Source organism: Bidens hawaiensis, unplaced genomic scaffold (genome assembly GCF_021521415.1).
Source record: "Bidens hawaiensis isolate Kalapana, Puna unplaced genomic scaffold, B.hawaiensis_p1.1 tig00033589_1, whole genome shotgun sequence".
NCBI lineage: Eukaryota > Viridiplantae > Streptophyta > Magnoliopsida > Asterales > Asteraceae > Bidens > Bidens hawaiensis.
The window spans coordinates 83,297-90,259 of NW_027505291.1; the positions used below are offsets into that span (position 1 = coordinate 83,297).

The 6,963-nt window shown below is 37.7% G+C and overlaps 1 pseudogene across 1 annotated transcript; it reads left to right on the plus strand.

Annotated features, from left to right (window-relative positions):
- The first annotated feature begins 1,647 nt into the window (after positions 1-1,647).
- Positions 1,648-3,434, plus strand: LOC143612146 (UDP-glycosyltransferase 85A8-like; annotated as a pseudogene). The gene is made up of 2 exons (XR_013149900.1): positions 1,648-2,222; positions 3,051-3,434. The product of XR_013149900.1 is annotated as a UDP-glycosyltransferase 85A8-like (transcript).
- Positions 3,435-6,963: the final 3,529 nt, after the last annotated feature.

The window sequence follows — 6,963 nt, forward strand, 5'->3', positions numbered from 1 at the left end:
ACCCGTAGAGAGCACATCTCTCTCACTACCATATAACTAACAAGTGGGATCGATACTAGCCAGGAGGAGGGACAAATTCCTAATCATAATCCTTACAAATTCATCAAACTTTTCTCTTGTTACTTGGAATCTTCTTCCTTCTCTCCGTCCCAGTCTTCCCACTCTTTAGCTTGTTGCAACAATATAAATATTCATATCTTCAAAGGTACACATGACAACAAATATATAAATGGCATTGTATATGTATTTTAACTTACATCCTTTTCTCATTCATCTTCCACCGATAGTTACAAGGATGGCAAATTAACCCAAATACTATGGTTAAACTAGAATTCTAGAACTCTTTACATACGATATAGATAATAAGACGAGCTTTTGGATATAAGACTGAATATAATATTAGGTTTAAAAATTACTAAGAAATGAGATTTGTTTCATGAACTCTTTAGCTTGTTGCAACAGTATAATTTTTTTTAAATAAACTCATCGGTAAATAAAAAAATATATATGTTTTACGATGGATCAAAGTGTCAAACCGTGAACTTTCGTAGCATACTTCTTAAATTTCCGACAACTTGTTTGCAGTTGGAAAAATCGTAATAATTCACAAAAAGCAATGATTGAGAATTGATAGTCAATATGAAAAGCAACGATTGAGTAGTACGAGCCAATTATTAACTTGTATATATATAGCAAATAATTCAATTATTTTCAAAATAAGTTATATAAAATATATATTTCAGATATAAAACAAAAAAGAACTATTAAAAATTAATAGATGATAAATCACTCTGTATTAGATCTATTTCACCTTCCTTCTTTGTAAACGTTAGGAGATTCTTTAATGCTTTAAATAGTAAATTTAGATTAAAAAATTAGTTACGCATTTGTAACACCGCTTAATTATTAATTATATCTATTCCACGCAAACGACATGACAACATATAAGTTGTGATACTCTTAACTACAATAAGTTGGTGTTAAAAGAGAAATCGAAGATTTGAGTTGGAGGCTTCAAGGTTTCGAGTTCAAAATCCGATCTCAGTTGGCTTTTATTGCAGTGACCATTTGGGAAGCTGGTTTTCTGGAACCGAAGATGCTGTCTTGTGTTACCCTTCACTGTTAGCGACGTTGGTGTATAAGGTCGCCATTTATTATAGGGTTTCCTCGAGTAGTCTGGTTTTATTTGTTAGTCGTGCAACAACAACAATAATAATAATAATAATAATAATAATAGGATATAACTGAATTTCATTATTCTTTAATTATTTTTTATTTATTATTATATGCAATTTTGAAATGTGTGTCAATCACATGGAATAGTGATTTGAATGACCACCAACCTGCCCGTTATTAAAAAATGTGATCTTTTAGATCTGCTTGATTCTTGGAACAAAATCTTGAAATATCGATGATCTCGTGGTGGGTCCAAAAAAACGTGCACGTGGCGATGTTTTAGTTATGGAATATTTGAAAAACTTTTACTCAACGACTATTTTATAAACTGAAGAAGACAAAAAGATGTTCTCATAAAATTAAATTTTGTCTTTTAAGATTTGATAAAATAACAATAAATTTTGTTATAAATTGATTTTATTGTGTATTGTACTACTAATAGTTAATATTATATGATTAAATGTTACAGATATGAGCGATATGACAAATGGGTATTCAGAGACAAGCCTGGATTGGATTCCTGAAATGAAAAACATCCGATTAAAGGATTTTCCTAACTTCATTCGAACCACAGACATTAACGACGTCATGCTCAACTATCTGACTACGGAAGCAGAAGCTATCCCTCGAGGGTTTGCCGTCATTCTGAACACCTTTGACAGCTAGAACAAGATAGTGTTAAACCGTTACTTGCCTTGAACCCAAACATCTTCACCATAGGTCCACTACACATGATGCAACAATATGTTCACGACGACAGACTTAAAAACATTGGGTCCAACCTTTGGAAGGAAGATACGAGTTGCGTCAATTGGCTTGACACAAAAGACCCTGGCTCGGTTGTTTATGTGAACTTCGAAAGTATTACGATTATGACAAAAGAACAACTAATTGAGTTTGGGTGGGGACTTGCTAATAGCAAGAAGGATTTCTTGTGGATAACGAGGCCGGATATTGTTGGAGGCGATGAGGCCATGATGCCACCAGAGTTTGTCGATGAGACAAGAGGAAGAGGCATGGTCACTAGCTGGTGCCCTCAAGAAGAGGTATGCAATCGATCTGCTTTACATTAGAAAAAAAATTTACAAATAAAAACCTTTTGGATTATTTTTGACAAGACATACAACATGGGGCACTCCTTTAGTATTACTAGTGCTTCATATAAAACCACCAAAACACTTCTAGGTATTTTCGAAACTACATGTAAAACTAGACAGCTTACTGGAGTGGGTAGTGAACTAACTGAATTTTCTAAGAGGGAAGCAAATTGTTGATATTTGTTTTACTTTTTTTTACATATAGGTTATAAAAATACTCCTCATTGATTCATACTAATTCTGGCATGCAATAAACTAAGCAACAGGAAATGCGTGTTTCCTACTATCAACAACACAAAAAAATTTAGATGAAACAAATATAATAATATATTGAGTGTAGAGACATCTACTAAGAGCATTCTCATCCCATTCCCTATAATTATGTGAGGAAAGTTTGCAAATTATAGGGTGTGGTGATTAGTGGTTGTGAGTGTAAATTATAGGGTAGAGAGAGAAATATAGTGATTTTCTGTAAATTTGGGGAGACATTGTTTTCCCTATTTATTTTTTAATATTGTTGGATTGGTTGTGAGTAGATGAGAGAGAAAACTGTAATGATAAATGTATAAAAAATATTATTTAATTAAACACGAGAGAGAAATATAGTGTTTTTTAGTGTAATTATAGGGATATAGATGGGAAACGAGTTATTGTGGTACAATTCACACCATGTCATGATCATATATGTATCATTCAATCTTGTGGACAATTCACACACCATGTCATGATCATGAATATATGACGCTAAATTGTTTTTCTATTAATCTATGTGTGTAGGTTATAAAACATCCAGCAATAGGGGTGTTCTTGACTCATAATGGATGGAACTCGACTATAGAAAGTATTAGTAGCGGTGTTCCGATGATCTGTTGGCCATTTTTTGCGGAACAACAAACAAATTGTTGGTATTGTTGTGTAAAATGGGGCATTGGAATGGAAATCGATACCGATGTGAAGAGAGAGGAGGTGGAAGCTCAAGTGAGAGAGATGTTGGATGGGAAGAAAGGGAAGATGATGAAAAACAAGGCTTTGGAGTGGAAGAAAAAGGCCCAGGACGCAATAGCTATTGGTGGATCATCTTATCTCAACTTTGAAAAATTAGTTGATTTTCTCTTAAAAAAGTGAAGCCTATGTATTGGAAATAGTTGTTGTGTGGTTATAGGTTGGTTGTTTTCCTTTTTTACTAATAACTTCTATTCGACAATAAAAGACTATTCAGAATCTTTACGTGATAATACTGTACAAAATTTTTATTTGAATAAAACTAACATGTTAAAAATTAAGTCAATAATAAAAGAGTTCACATAAGTGAAAGTTCCCAACATTTTAAAAAAAATGGGTTGAGAATGATGATTGATGAAAGCTTGAAAAGATGTTGACTCGATCAAAATTTGTGGTTGGGATCTCCTCCGAGATGTGTTTTAGTTAACTAACGCATCAACTAACAACATAATAAGACGTATATACTCAAAAGTTCATTGTATGAATGAAGCTTTAAGCGCAGGTTCGAAAGCAAACATACACTCTTTTACATATTGCTTCTATTTGGTGATGTCTAACAACCGTATCACTCAACATAGTAAATCAAATCAACAAAGTCAATAGTCATCCACCATTCTCTTTTAGAATTACTCAATTCCAAATTCAAATTGTATAGTCAATATTTAGTTGTAACTTACCATATTTCTCTCCATGTAACTAGCCTAGTATTATTATTTATAGTGTTTTAAATCATTAATAAAATTAAGAGAGATTTACATTCTTTCATGGTATCACCCTCAAGGTCCTATTCCCTGTAACTCTCAAATCAGCCGATCATCCTCACCCTCACCCTCACCATCATGACCACCAACGCTTCATCCTCTTCCTCTACCACCATCGAAACTAAGCTTCCCATGGCCACCATTCTCCACATGCTCACAATCAAACTCTCTTCCACTAAATGCCTCTATTGGAAAAATCAATTACTTCCTCTTCTCGCCAACCAAGAGCTCCTCGGCCATGTCGATGGCTCTATCCCTCCACCCCCGAAATCAATTACCGCTGCCTCTGTTGAGCAGCCTAATCCCGAGTTCACGGCCTGGTCGATCTTCGATCAACAGGCCATCCTCATTCTTAACTCTTCGCTCACCGAAGAGGCTGTTGCTGAAATTCTTGGCTTAACCACGGCTCGCCAAATCTGGACCACCCTTGAAGTGGCCTACAGCAACACCTCTGTAGGTCCCCTGCGGGGCGTCGCCGATCGATACGAGATCCGCACGAGGTCTAGGAGTGCGGAATCCTCCTAGACTCGTTTATGGTGTAGAAGACGAAGAACACGATTACACACAAACACATACACGAACAAACACACGAATGGAATAAACACATCTGCAGATCTTTTCATAATAACCGAAACACTTACAAACCAAACATGAAAACAAATGACGGCCGACCCGAGGTGAGCTCTACCTCGGGTCGTCCCACACGACTCTCTCTCTCGGTTTCTCTCTAGCTACTTGAACTTAACACACAAAACTCTTAATTTCTGGATTCCAAACCTAAACAAGACACACATATATATATATATAAACTTCGCGGGCTTGGGCCTGTAGGCGAAGTTGTTACAACTTCGCCTATGGCGAAGCTGCTCTAACTTGGTACTTCCACAACGCTGAACAGAATTGCATAGCGACGGTCACAAAACATGCACCAACAGACTCCCCTTTGACCATTTCTCTCAATTCTAACAAACACAAAAGATCATCTGTTACAAAACATGCACCAACAGACTCCCTCTTAACTGATGATCTTCTGTTTGTTCTTCAACCAGCCGTGTCTGAAACTGTCTTGTAGCTTCACAAATCTACCAATCACCCAGCGTCTTCCATATCAGATCTCCCCTTCAGTGTAAGCTTCTCCGACTAAATAGATTGAGGTCTTTGAAATGCATGCATCCCCGTGCCTAATTGATCATCTCAACCAATCACGTGAAGTCCTTCTGACTTCACAAACACATGAAGTTCTTCTAACTTCACCAACACGTCAAGTTGGGCTCCCTCCACAACTTCACCAACACGTCGGCATACGATAAGGTTTAATCTTCAACTACTCAACATCAAGTGATCAATTTCATCACAAAACCACCTTGACAGAATCTAACACACATGACCATTAATTAATCCGAAGCATCTTCAATCACCAGGGATAAAGATCAAGAACATAAACACTTTAAATCCCGATTAAATCCAACTTGTTCCAGAATTTTCACTCTAATAAATAAGCATCACGTTTCAGGATCCAATTCTCGAACGCCTTGAAAATAACATAAATAATATGCTCTGACCGCAATCCAGTAATGACGAAAACCTTCAGTTCAATTTGACTTTCTTCAGTTGGTCAACCTTGAACAACAACAATTTCATTGCCCACAAACACCCAAATATGTGTCAATATCCAGTTTCAATCAATATCCCATTCACAAACTCAACTCCATATCCAGAGTTGACACGTATTTGTTCACACGTAAGACCCAGAGATAACAAGTTTCACTCGTTGACGGAACAACATCTCCGGTCTCACAATAATCGTGTACACCTGGCCATACAGACGAAAACTCCAAAACACTCCTTTTTTTTTCTTTTTTTTTCTTTCGTTAACTTCGCCTAAAGTCAACATCGCTCCTCCTTAACTTCGCCTGTCCATAACTTCGCCTATCCAAAACTTCGCCTGACAGATAACTTCGCCTGAGATAAGCGAACTTGTGAGGTAGGCGAAGTTGTGAATAACTTCGCTTAACCTTATATCTTCGCCTAAACCCTAAAATTTAAGCGACAACTTCGCCTGATCCCCATAACTTCGCCTGCGGTGCTGATCGGCCAGAAACGCATCAGAAACGTGCCAGAAACACCAAAACGCAGATCTCGAACCATAGCATAAGAGCCTAAGGCTCTGATACCACTTGTAGGTCCCCCGCGGGGCGTCGCCGATCGATACGAGATCCGCACGAGGTCTAGGAGTGCGGAATCCTCCTAGACTCGTTTATGGTGTAGAAGACGAAGAACACGATTACACACAAACACATACACGAACAAACACACGAATGGAATAAACACATCTGCAGATCTTTTCATAATAACCGAAACACTTACAAACCAAACATGAAAACAAATGACGGCCGACCCGAGGTGAGCTCTACCTTGGGTCGTCCCACACGACTCTCTCTCTCGGTTTCTCTCTAGCTACTTGAACTTAACACACAAAACTCTTAATTTCTGGATTCCAAACCTAAACAAGACACATATATATATATATAAACTTCGCGGGCTTGGGCCTGTAGGCGAAGTTGCTCTAACTTTGTACTTCCACAACGCTGAACAGAATTGCATAGCGACGGTCACAAAACATGCACCAACAACCTCTCTTGAACGGATGCATTTGTTCCGTGATAATCTTCGTGGCTTGACGAAAGGATCCTCAACCGTAGCCGATTATGGTCGTCGATTCAAGGCCATCTGTGATCAACTCTCTGCTATTGGCCATCCCGTTAAAGACACAGACAAAACTCATTGGTTTCTCTGTGGTCTCGGGTCTACTTTTGAGAGTTGGTCCACCACTATCCGCACCACTCGCGATCCGCTTCCCTTCCGTGACTTACTCACAAAAGCTGAGAGCCAAGAACAATTTCATTTGGCCATTAACCCCCTAACCA